The following is a 12,672-nucleotide window of genomic DNA, read 5'->3' on the forward strand; positions in this document are numbered from 1 at the left end:
GTTGCCAAACAGCTCGAAAAGTGTACAAATGAGAGTAACGCGCAAGAGGTCACCCTTGGAATTTAACTACTGTATACAAAACTCCCCTTTACAAGTTGTAAATGAATTCAAAGACTTAAGTGTCATTATCTCCTCGAACTCAGTTGGAATAGCCACATATCCTGGACTGCTCAGAAGGCATCAGCAAAGCTATGGTCATTGAAGAGGCGGCTGAAGCACTGTACCCCTGAAACCATGCTAGCAATCTACACGACAGTAATACGACCTGTCTTAGAATACGCGGATGTTGTTTGGGACCCTGCGACTAAACTTAATATTGATCAACTCGAGGGGGTACAGAAGAAAGCCCTGCGCTTCATTTACAACGAGTACAGAAGAATGAGTTCTATCACTAACTTGTACAATAGGTCGAAAATTGAGCTTCTTTCAACCCGGCGCAAAATTAATCGTCTAAAGCTTTTGTATACCATTGTACATGACTCATCTCGCCTTTCATTCGAGAGATTTATACAATTTAACACATCCCGTCATACACGGCACAAGCACTCACACAGTTGTGGTACTTTACAGCAGAACCCAATGTTTAAAAAACTACTTTTTCGTACGAACCATTAACGAATGGAACAGTCTTCCTGCCAACATTACCAATGTCTCGTCCGTTCAGGAATTCGCCTCATCACTACAGCGTTATTTCTTAGATGCGCAGTCCTAGATGTTTTTCCTTTTACTAGCGTGCAATGTGGTTTTCTTCTTGTGTGTTGCCCTGTGTGCCCTCTCCTGCCTTGGCTGCCGAATGGCAGCCGGCAGTATGTCTAAATAAATAAATAAATAAATAAAAAAGACGACTTACTACTGAAAGTTGTTGGCCTGGCTCATTGTTTAAGAAAGACAAACAAATTGTGTTATCAAATGATGCTTAGGGTATAGGAGTTCGAGATTTTTTTTTTTTCTATCAGACATACCTTGACTTTGGTGCCAGCACAAGGAACGCCGACGTTGTCCATGCAGATGTTTCCGGGAGGAGTGCAGCTTATAAAAGGAAATGTTTCAGTCAAGCCGTAGAAGTTCACAAACGAGCTCACGCCAAAGAACTCGCATAGCTCTGTTCCTAAAGATTCTGTGATCATCGTCCCTCCGACTATGATCTTCTTCAGACCCACTGCTGGATGGTTGTTCGTTCTCGCTTCGTTGACAATCTCCCGTAGCCTTTCAGAAGTTGCAAAAAGCACGGATATCTGTGGAATAAGACGGTTGTTTAACTTTAACTTTATCTTGTAGGGATGCCGCCTATTTGTATGTGTGTTTGTTTTCTTGACTATGAATGGCGCCGGACATTTTAGAATGAACTAGCGCAGATACGTCGCTCTGACGTAAACCAGGACCAAACGTTTGGTCCAGCAGGATGTTTCAGTAAAATTTGAACGAAAAATGAAGATAGGAGTAGAGAGAATTTAATGTAATCAAGATGTTCTAATGAAAGTTTACAAGAATATCAGTTTTTGTTTTGAAAGAGATAATTTTATATGCGTTATCGATGTGAACTTTGGTAGGGCTAGAAGTGCGTCACTGGAAGAGCCGTGGCAATCAAGTTTCGCGGGCAAGACCATGTATGTCAGCATTTATTTTTTGTCGGAGGGGGAGTGTGGTTAGAGGGAGAGGGAATAAGAACCAACTCTGGCAGCATTCGCTCGTTTACGTGATTGCATTAATTTTTGCTAACTTCTTTGCTTCCATCTTCAAGGGCAGCACCACTGTGAGTGCCCTTGATTTTCCAGTTTCTAATTCTCCCACTTCCCAGCAGTGTCAAATGTGCTTGACCTAGGTTTTCTTACTTGATGTGTAGAGAGAGTCTCCAAGAAATCTTTGCACGATAGGGAATGCTCCGTAATTATCACCGTTACTCCCAGGCACACGCAGATGGTGTCGGCAACGAACCCAGAGGCGTGAGTGAAGGGATTCCAAGCAAGCATGATGTCATCCTCAGCAAACATGCCTGAAGCCCTGTAACATGGCCCAGTGAGAGTCAACCAAAATTTCAAAAGTGGTATGCAGGTTAAACAATTCCTGTTCATTTAATGCAAACAATTACATTTCCATTACATTGTCAAACAGAAGTGAGAGACAGTGCCGGTTTCTAAGAAAAAGGCTAATTAAAATATGTAAAATAGCGCAATAGCAAAACGAACAAAAATGTTATGCCTAACTATTCTAAGTTGCGACATGCATCAGCCAGCATCACAATCCGATCAGCGGCTAGAAGTACTGGGTCTAAATGCAGGCGATCTTTTGATTAAAAATGTATACACACTTTACTCGCACAGGCTTGGTATTTTGCATGCCTGAATATCTATCCTCCTTTCGTTATTATAGGGCCGATTTGTCTCGGTTTGTTATATGGCTTCATCTTATCTTCAATCAACAGTCTTGTCTTGTATCAAAATGACCCAATTTGAGATTTCAGGTAATCACAAGACGGAAGCACCTTAAGTCGCAGTGTCCCGTTTAGCCGACTTCAGTGTGCATGCAAGTTTTTAAGTGAACTACTAAAAACTCTATTTGAAAATATCAGCGTCTAACCTACCTTTTGTAATAAAATTCGTACTACTAATCCGAATGTGTACTGATATATGAGTGAAGTGATAGGCAAGTGCTGAGTTAGGAAGTTTGAATTGTTAAAGGCTGCGGGCATCCTTATTTACTGTACAGTTTAATGAACGATTCCAGTGAAACATTGTATGTGCCCTTTAAAACCTACTGAAAATAACACTTCAGCCATGATGTGTAAAGGGACCCTATCAACACCTTAAACCCCTTCCGAGCATTGAACCCCTGAGCGGTACAATCCCCTTCAGACCGTCAGAACATTCAACCTTTCAGACCCCCTGAACCCTTCAACACTTTTGACGGCCAAATGACTGTGAAGCACTCACGAAACATACAGGTTAAATGTTATTGGAAGGAGAGATGCAATACGCACGACGTCCTGCTCCTCGAATGGGAATGCTTATACGCATGACGTTTAACGGTTTTGATTGGTGCTGTGGGTTGGGTTGGGACAGACACGGGAAGCCTTAAAAATCTATGGCAGGTCTCTTACACCCTTTAAGAATTCTTAAATGATACGTCAGTCCCCTTAGAAAACTTTGACGATATACCAAGACCCTCAATTATTTTTAATGGGTACGTCAAAGCATCTCAGGAACCCTGGTGGGCCCCATCCACTAATTTTCAATATCAAATGTCATTGAGACAGCACATAGTATTTACTAATTTTTAATTTTATAAAAAAATATTTTGACGACCATGGGGCGTGATGTGTTTAGACAGCTTTAGCTGTGCTCCTTATTTGATGATATGATGATGACGATCGTAACATCATCGCGAAATGTTTCCGGCAAATTTAGCGGGAAACTGAATTGTTTGATAGGTCACATGACGTAAAGTTTTCCACTAAATGTAGCGGGTAACTTGAATTTGTCTGTCCTGTAATGTTAACACACGCAATGTTAACCACTAAATTTGGCGGTAAACAATAATTTTTCTGCAGGTCCCGTTGCGCCTGGTCAGGTGAAATCAATTCTCCCGCAAAATATAGCGGAAAAAACTGAATAGCTGCATAAGTGACGTGACATAAATTTTTCCGCTAAATTTTAATAGGAAATTGAATTGACCTATATGTCCCGTCACGTCAAATGTGTCGCTAAATTTATCGGGGAATCTTATCATGTCTGTCTGTAAGACCCGTGACGTCAGGTCAAATGACATCAATTTTCACGCCAAACTTAGAGGGAAAACTGAATTGGTGCATAGGTCACGTAACGTGTATTTTTTTCGCTAAATTTAGCGGGAAAACTGAATTAGTGCATAAGTCACATGACGTAAATATTTCCGCTAAATTTATTGTGGAAACTGTATTCGGTTACGCTCACGCCGCCCCAACACCGGTGGCAAGAGCCCGTAACAACTCTCGCAGTAAAAACTTATGTTTAAAAAACAACGTACATTAAAGCACGGTAGGAGGAGACGTAAGCTTTGTGGGAGACTTGCACAGCTTTCGGGAGGCCCGTGGTTCCGGACGTGTACAGCATCACGACGACCTCCTCCGTGGTGTCAGCAGGCACGTGGGGCCTCAGACCAGCCTCCGAGTAGTCTTGGAACTCGAGGACGTCGATAAAACGGGGAACTCTTCCAACACAAAACAGCTTCTGCGAAGGGGTATCGGTGGCCTATCGGGCTAGCGCACACCAGCCAGGAGCACGTGGAGTGCAAGCTCGCGCTGCAGGACCCAGGGTCCAGGGCTCAGACCCCACCCCTGCCCGTTTCGATCTGGATAGCAATCGTACCGGCGTGTGGTCCGTGCGGTCGTGTATCACTACCACGTGATGCACGTTAAAGACTCCAGGCTAGCGGTTGTACTGCGTTGGCTAAATTGCTCATCTACAGCTGGGAGACCCGTCGCCCGCTGAGGCAGACCAAGTTCTAGGCTGTATAAACACAAGCAGAACCCCCCAGCTCCTGCAAAGTTAAAAAGAGACAACTCGGTTGCCGGTTGGGTCCGTGAGTGCCGGCTGTGCGATTATGAGCCAATGTTATACAGATCCCTTCAGACACATCAGTAGGTGTCAAATTAATGAATATTTTTTTATGGCGAAGTATGTTTTATAATTTCTGCTGCACTCCGGTTCCTAAAATTGTCTGTACGTCTATAATGAATCTTGAAACATTTTGTCATGACTCACATAAGTCAGTGTTTTTACACCACACAGAAAATAAAATTAAACCTTCAAATTGATAAAAAAACAAAAAAAAACTAAACGATGTCTGTCACGACCCGCGAAAGACTCAGGAACTTTTCAAGTGCAAGAGTTTTTGAGTCGCATGGAAATAATAAGGACGAATATAATGCTGCGTGCATGAACGAGAGTAAACGCGTGTCCGCGCATGTAGTAGTTTGTTTTTTATTCTTTACACCAGTGTAAGAGAAAAGGAGGCTAGAATGAACTTGCCTAGTCAGTCTCTACCGTGCTAACTCCCGATCAAAACTTTATTTTTAGTTGGTTATTCATTGTTTTGTTGCCTTCATCCGTGACAACATTTACAGGTTTCTTTTATTCAACGGGAGTTTAAAAAAATAGTCTATAGGTACGCGTGTAGCGCTTATTTGGATATTCAATTGAAATGACGTCATGACGCGCAGTGCGCACGTGAGTAGTCAAAGGAAGCTCGAAAGCAATGACTATCTTTTTTACTTATTTTCGGTTGTTTGAAGTTGTAAACAAGAATCTCTCAATTCCTGTTCAGCTAGATTAATTAAACTAAGCGCATTTACGTCATGCGTAACCCACCGCGCTGCACACTTCTGCCAATTATTAAGGTAAAGACGCTATAGAATTAAAAATCCATTATACATAACAGGTCAGAAAGAAGCGAGCTAAAAACAACATTACAGCTTCGCGCATTTTCTAAATAAAAAAATATATAAATTGATCGAATCTTGATACGTTACTTTAACATTCTCTCTCTGCATTGTCTTATTGAGCGCCTAAGGCTATTGGGAGGGGGTAATGACTTGCGCATAGAGAGCACCGATCCTCTCCATGCGCTGCCGAAAACAGCCTTGATCATTTTATTCCCAGTGCGTCTCCTTGAATAATAATAAAAAAAGATCCTCATTCGTATTTGATCTATTGCTGACCTTGGTGAATATCGTTTTGTCAGTTTTTTGCGCAGTCAAGATCCTAAGTGCTTTCTAAACGCGTATTACAGCCCAGATGAAAACATAAACATGGTAGTGTGTTGCCTTCGTTTACGCTTACGACTGCAGGGTACGCGATCGAACCTGAGCTCGGAGCAAATTTGGCGGGTCAAATGATCTGAGAACACATGTATTTATTTATTTCAGTACCCTCAGGGCCACTAGGACATTACAGATGCGAGGGGCAAGATACAGTAAAAACATCAGTACGAACAAAATCAAATACGAATGATATAAACGTGAGCGCTCAAGGTTACTATTAACTAAAATGATTGGTTATTGAAGTTTTGAACAAATCAGGTGATGATATGGACACTTAAGATGCAGGAAGGTGGTTCCACTCGGAAGACCGTTCTCGGTTTTCTTTTCTTTCTTTTTCCTTTGTTATTCTTTTTAAATACACAATTGTTGCTGGGACCCATAGCCGGGGAGGCTAGTCGCGGGTCCAAAATTCGTAATAAGCTTTACAATGCGGCAGGCAAACAAAACAAATGTACGCACACATCAAGGTATAAAAAAACAATATACATATAATTGAAAACAAAATAGACCGGAGATGATATTGAACTTATTCATTGGCTTGCAAATTAATTAAATATTTCTTTAAGGATGGCAATATATTGGGTTTACATTTGATGTCGTTAGGGATATCATTCCATACTAGGGCACCGTTGAATTCAATAAGCCTTTCTCCATATACATTTCTACAAGGTGGCAAATAAAATAGATTATTTGTTGCAGCCCTCGTACTCCGTAATGGTAATTTAAATAGATGTAATGGAAGTGGGTTGTTAGTTTTTATTATTTTAAAGACTGTTTCAGCTATTTCTAAGTTGTATAGGAGGTCTAGTGGCAGCACACCAACTGATTGAAATAGAGGAGCACTTGGTTCAGTATATCTAAAATAAGTAATGAGTCTCAGAGCCCTTTTCAGTAATCGACTGAGTGGCTCTAAATACGTGGTATATGTTCCGCCCCAAGCCTCTATACAGTAGTTCAAGTGAATATGTGCAAATGCAAAGTATAGAATGCGCAGTATAGTCGAATTAAAAAACTCCCGAGCCTTTAGTAGTGTGTAGCAACCGTGTGCAAGTTTTGTGCTTATGTTTTTAATTTGATTCTTCCAATGCATATCGGTTTCAAACAAGACACCTAAATATTTGTAACAGGAAACATGTAGCAACTGCACGTTATCTAAGTATATAGCTCAGGGGTGGCCAGGCTTACCCAGCCTAAGAGCCGCAAACAAAGCCACCAAACTTCCAAGAGCCGCATGGGGGGCGGGGGGCGGCGAATGGCGGCGTGGGAAACCGTATAGATTGTAAATTTGATATTGTAATTCTGATGTTCAAGCCAGTTGGACAAAATCTTGTATGGCATGTAGGATGGTACCTAATTCTAGCGTATTGACATAGGGAGGGCTGCTATATGAATCGCTGGTGTGAACTTGGGGGATTTTAGATTGTGGTGGGTAGATTACGATGCCGCAGTTCCCGTGGCTCCTGTAACGAAACTCGGACTACGTTCAATGTATCCGAGTAAAAGGCATTCCAACTGTACGTATGGTAGCAGCAGCACAAGACTAGAAAACCGCAACCTGTCTTTCGATTTGAAATGGGTTCTATTTCTCTTTTTCGGGAAGTGCTTGTGTGGCCGGGAGGAATACGAGGGAGGGGGCGGGGGTAGGGGAGGGAGCCGCGACCCGCACTTTGGCAAGCGAAGAGCCGCATGCGGCTCACGAGCCGCAGCTTGGCCACCCCTGATATAGCTAGTTCTTCAGAATTTGTTTGCTTTCTCCTAGCGTGAAACAGAGTGTACTTATATTTTTATTTTAAGTGTAAGTTGGGAACCACGTTAAGACCCTTGTTAATTCTTCATTTATTTTACCTTGTAACTTAATTGAAGAATGTAAATATTTTACCTTGTAAATAAATGGTTTGACGGAGTTGAAGTAGGAGTTTGTATAACATTAATGAAATCCTACTTTGCTTTGATTGTCAAGGCGATCACAGGAATGCGGGAGAGAAAGAAATTTTTATTTTAGAGGAGGACTAGAGTAATACATTTTGTGGAAAAGACAGAGACGAGAAACGTTGGGACACGAAGACACAAGAGGCAGAGAAAAGTTAGTTTGCATAGCCAAGGCACTTGCAGTACGGACATAATTACAAAAGATAAAACGTGCGCTGCGATTTTGGATGACATTAATGTTACATTCGAGTGTCGAGTGAACCGGACCCCAGATTGCTGCAGCGTGTTATAATTTTCAACGTACCAGTGTTTTAAATAATGGTACCTTTATTGACACGGTGGTTAATCTAAAATTTCGCTTTAATTAACCAAGCAAAGAGTTAGCGTTAGCTGAGATGTGATTAATGTGAACATTCCATGACATTTTACAAGTAATATGAAGACAAATATATTTGTAGGAGTTTGGGAGTTGCAAGGGAGAGGTACCGAGGCAGTATGTCAGTGGTGAGGAGTTACGTCGAGTTGTACGGATAACTCTACATATGGTTATGTTAAGAGTCATAGACCATGTGTTACACCACTCAAAAGCTTCATCTAAATATGCTTGAAGTAGGAGAGCATCAGATTCATTAGTAATTTCGCGATAGATTACACAGTAAAAATCAAACATCCTAGTAGAAGATGAAAGATTCCGAGCAAGTCGTTTATATAAATTAGAAGCAAAAAGTCCTAAAACGGACCCTTGTGGGACACCGGATGTTGCTGCACCGAGGTGAGAAATAGATTGATTAGTTGAGACAAACTGAGTCCGATTTGTAAGAGAATGATTAATCCAGAAAAAGAACACACACACAGAGGGGTCAAGGTTAAGTTTATTAAGTTTGAAAAGTAAAAGCCTATGAGAAACCTTCTCGAACCATTTGAAATTAGGAAACACGCAATCGACCTGCGATCCTCGATCGAGAATAGAAAATAGATCAGTAGTGAAAGACAGAAGTTGGGTCTCACAGGTAAGAAATTGACGAAAACCATGCTGAAAGGGGGTAAAAAATTAGTTAGCGTCTAGGAAATCAACAAAGTGCGAATAAACGATATGCTCTATAACTTTAAAGGGTGTACTAAATAGTGAGATCGGACGGGAGTTAATAGGAATTTGCTTGTTACCCGATTTATGGAGCCAACCATCTCATCTCTTTTCCAATTTTTAGGAAGTGCACTGAAGTTAAGTGACTATTCAAAAAGTTTAGAAAGAAAGTTAGCGCTATACATTTTATCTTTCAGAAGCATAGACTTTATATTTTCTATCCCAGAGGAAGAAGAGTTTTTTTATATTGTATTAGCCTCACTATACCATCAAATCTAAACACCAACGGGTTCATGTTCAGAAATCTGTGGTAATGGTAAATAGGAAGAGACAAATCAAACTCCCAAGGGAAGGTGCTTACGAAAAAAATCGTCTAACGCATTGGCACACTGATTATTCGGTAGGACATCACTATTGAAATTTGTAAATAATATTAACGATTTTTGTTCCGTTTACGATATTACTGAAATGTTTCGTGCTTCGTAACAACATTGAATGTAATTTATGACTGAAGGAAGTTGTTTTGACTTCCACGACAGTTGTCTTATTGATGTTGGGTGCACCGCGATAAGATTCACAATGTTCGTCACGATTAGAATTTCTTGCCGATCGAAATAGATGTTCATTTTAATCGGATAATCTTTTAAGGACGATATTAAACCAGGGAAACGCGGAGTTCGAAGTGACAAATCTAAGCTGAGTGAAGGAGGAAATGAGTGAGTTCACTTTACTTTTAAACATATTCCAATTTTCATCACCGCAGCGCAGATAGAAGCTAAGCAAACATTCATTACTATATAGAGCCAATTCTTTGTTAAAAGTTTCTTATTTGACTTGGCTTCCCTCTGAAAAAAACCGCAAACGCATACCCTTCGTCACCCTGACCGTTGGATAATAGATACATCGCATACTGACTACGGCCTTCAGATGATCAGAAGAACCCTGCCTACATTGCTCAACATTTTCTCGCATTCCAATGTTGATATAGTCTCTTTAACCCCACGTGAGATCCGTGAATATTTTCTTTGAAATAATGTCGTGTTCACTTTTTGTATTTTGCAAGTCCATTTTCTTCATTGTTTTGTGTGGCTGATATCTAGTTGGCATTTTCGGCCCAGTGTTCGCTTGTCTTCCTTTTTTTTTTTTTTTATTCGTGTTTTGCATTAGTGGACGTTTTTGCTTTGTACAATTTTTGACACCGCTGTGTTCCTGTTATTATTATTATGTGAAAATTAGCCTTGCTGTAATAAAAAAAATGCTTGACACTATTATGGGATCGCATACAATTGTAAGTAGGTAGAAATATAACGCAGATTGATAACTGATGCCTGCTAAAGAAGTAACAGGAAAGTTAAGCTTCAAAGTAGTAGTAAGAATAAGGTCTAATACATTGGAAGTTAAATCAGTAATTCGGGTAGGTTCATTCACAAGCTGAGATAAGCTCAAATCAGAACAAGAGTTAAGGAAGTCTCCATAGGGCGAAGAGTTGCAAGCAGCAGAGGAAAAAGCTCCGGACCAATCCATGTGCGGAAGGTTAAAATCATCCAAGAGAAACAGATGTGTCACTGAAAATCTAGAAAAAAATGGCGTCCAAAACATCAAGTAAATACCCTAAAACACTTGCAGGGCTGTCGGCGGTCAATAACATACGCACAGGAAGACACTTTTATATGCACACTGTTGTCGCAGATAGACGAATTTGAGATAGGTAGTAACATTTGCATGAAAAGATTCAAGATATCCGTTCACTGCTGTTAAAACCCCGCACCCTTTTCTTGGTGTTCTGTTATAACGATAAAAGTAAAAGCACTTATCGCACTTTCAGATTTCGCTGTCGCAAACTGTACCAGAAAGCCAAGTTTTTGTCCGTACCACATTACCACTTGATTAGCGACACCAAATCATAACGGTTTCGAGAAACGCTTCAGATATTAGTAAATAAAACTGGAATTTTACTAGGAAAATGCTCGAGGTCATCATGGCGATTATTCTGTTTCAACCATGACGACGATGTAACTTCATTGTCGCGAATTTCGTTACTCGGACTGTATTCGGGTCGCTGGTCGCAAGCGCAGTTACTGCTGGGACAGTAGAAATAGCACCCATTGTTTGCATATAACTTCATACAGCGCAGTTTAAAAGGTTCGTTACTCGCCTTACCAAGCTCAAACAGTATTCTTCTGACATTGCGTGTTCCGATGAAGAAGTCTTCGGAAATGAAAATGTTAGTACCTCAAAGTTGGTGTTTAGAAACGAACACTTTTTCTTTAGTTTTAAAAGAGAAAACCTATACAATCAGTGGACGGCACTTGTCGGCGCTAAAAACATAACCAAGCCTATGGGCAAGGACAGCACTTTCAGAGGAAATGTCAAGGTGAAGCTTGTTTTTCATAATTTTGCATACTTTAACTTCTGACATCGGCAACGTATAAGACTTCGAATCGGGGATTTCATATAAGATTAAGTAATCTCTGCGGGAACGGTTTACTGATTCAGGTAAGCTAGTGCGTAGACTGGCGTTTTCTTTGGGAAGAGAGCCGACGGCTTGATTTATGACCTTTAATTCCTGCTGAACGGTGTCGACGCTGGATGCATTTTGTTCTACGGTAGTGAGCCTGTCCTGAATGCGGATAACCTTGATTTCACTTCCCTGCTGATTATTTTTGATGGCACCCACAATGTTGAGAAGTAGGGATTGCCCTCTCTCGAGTGTAACTGAACGGGAACTAAGGTCCTCAAGTAATCAACAGAGTATCGGCCATTTGCTTTTCTTTCACATTCTAAGGGGAACCGGGATTTAGCTCAATATCACCGGACACAATTAACCTGAAGCGTGATACAGGAAGAAAAGCACTATCTTTAAAAGACGCGAAAAGCACATGTGGGTTTGGGGTACCAAGGGACAGGGATTGTCAGACATTTTACAGTACAAAGATGGAAATTAAGCGACCTCTAAAAAGAAGGGAAAAGAATAGAACGACTGCATTTCTGGTAGGTTCCCATGCCCACTGAATGGTAAAGGAGGCTGCCAGTTGCTTTGAACTTGCGCCGGGAGTGATGGCGATGTTGAGGCAGATGACCTGGTGTATGGCTGATGCACATCCCACGAGGCTGCAAAGCAGCAACTTGCTGGGTTTGGCGATGCCAAAATCAGACAGTAGCACAAGGCTCGCAGAAGCGCGAACGTTAACGCCGGCACGGCCCGAGAGTTACGCAGACAGGCCCGCGCAAAGAGGCGCTACGAACTATATGAAGAAGCGAAAAGGATTAAACGACTGCATTGCTGGTGCGCTCACATGCTCACGAATGAATGGAGGACACGGATACTTTTACAAATGTCAAGGTGCCAAACCTCTACTCCGGAACGAGACAAAGGAACACCTTCGCGAGTAGGCGCTGCCACGGCCAAGGCATGCTGGCATTAGAAAAAAACTTAGAGAGGGCAGCACTTCACAATGTGAAGTAATACGGACTTTGTCTTTTGTGCGCAACGGCTGCCAAGCCGTTGTCAACACAGCTCTATTTTTGGCTCTGGCTGCTAAACAGGAGCGGCGCGCCCCCTTTTGATGTCGCACGCTCCCCAATGATTTTTGAATATTAAAAATAATTACAAACCTTGTTATATTTAATGCCACTCGGTTACTACTGAAATTCGTAGTGCGAGGGTGGAAGCTCGACTGCAGGGGTTCTAAAACGAGTGAAAAATTATTTTCGTCGCCGGAATTCACTGAAGTTGACAACATCACGTTAATGCCAATAACTTTACCGTGTCCATCAGGATCACTGCAATAATATATATGAAATATTTCGACCGACTTACCTTAATGGTTGACGGCATGGTAATTTTGAGAAGATTTGGAGC

The sequence above is a fragment of the Ixodes scapularis genome, unplaced genomic scaffold (genome assembly GCF_016920785.2).
Source record: "Ixodes scapularis isolate PalLabHiFi unplaced genomic scaffold, ASM1692078v2 PGA_scaffold4__175_contigs__length_147842914, whole genome shotgun sequence".
Classification (NCBI taxonomy): Eukaryota; Metazoa; Arthropoda; class Arachnida; order Ixodida; family Ixodidae; genus Ixodes; species Ixodes scapularis.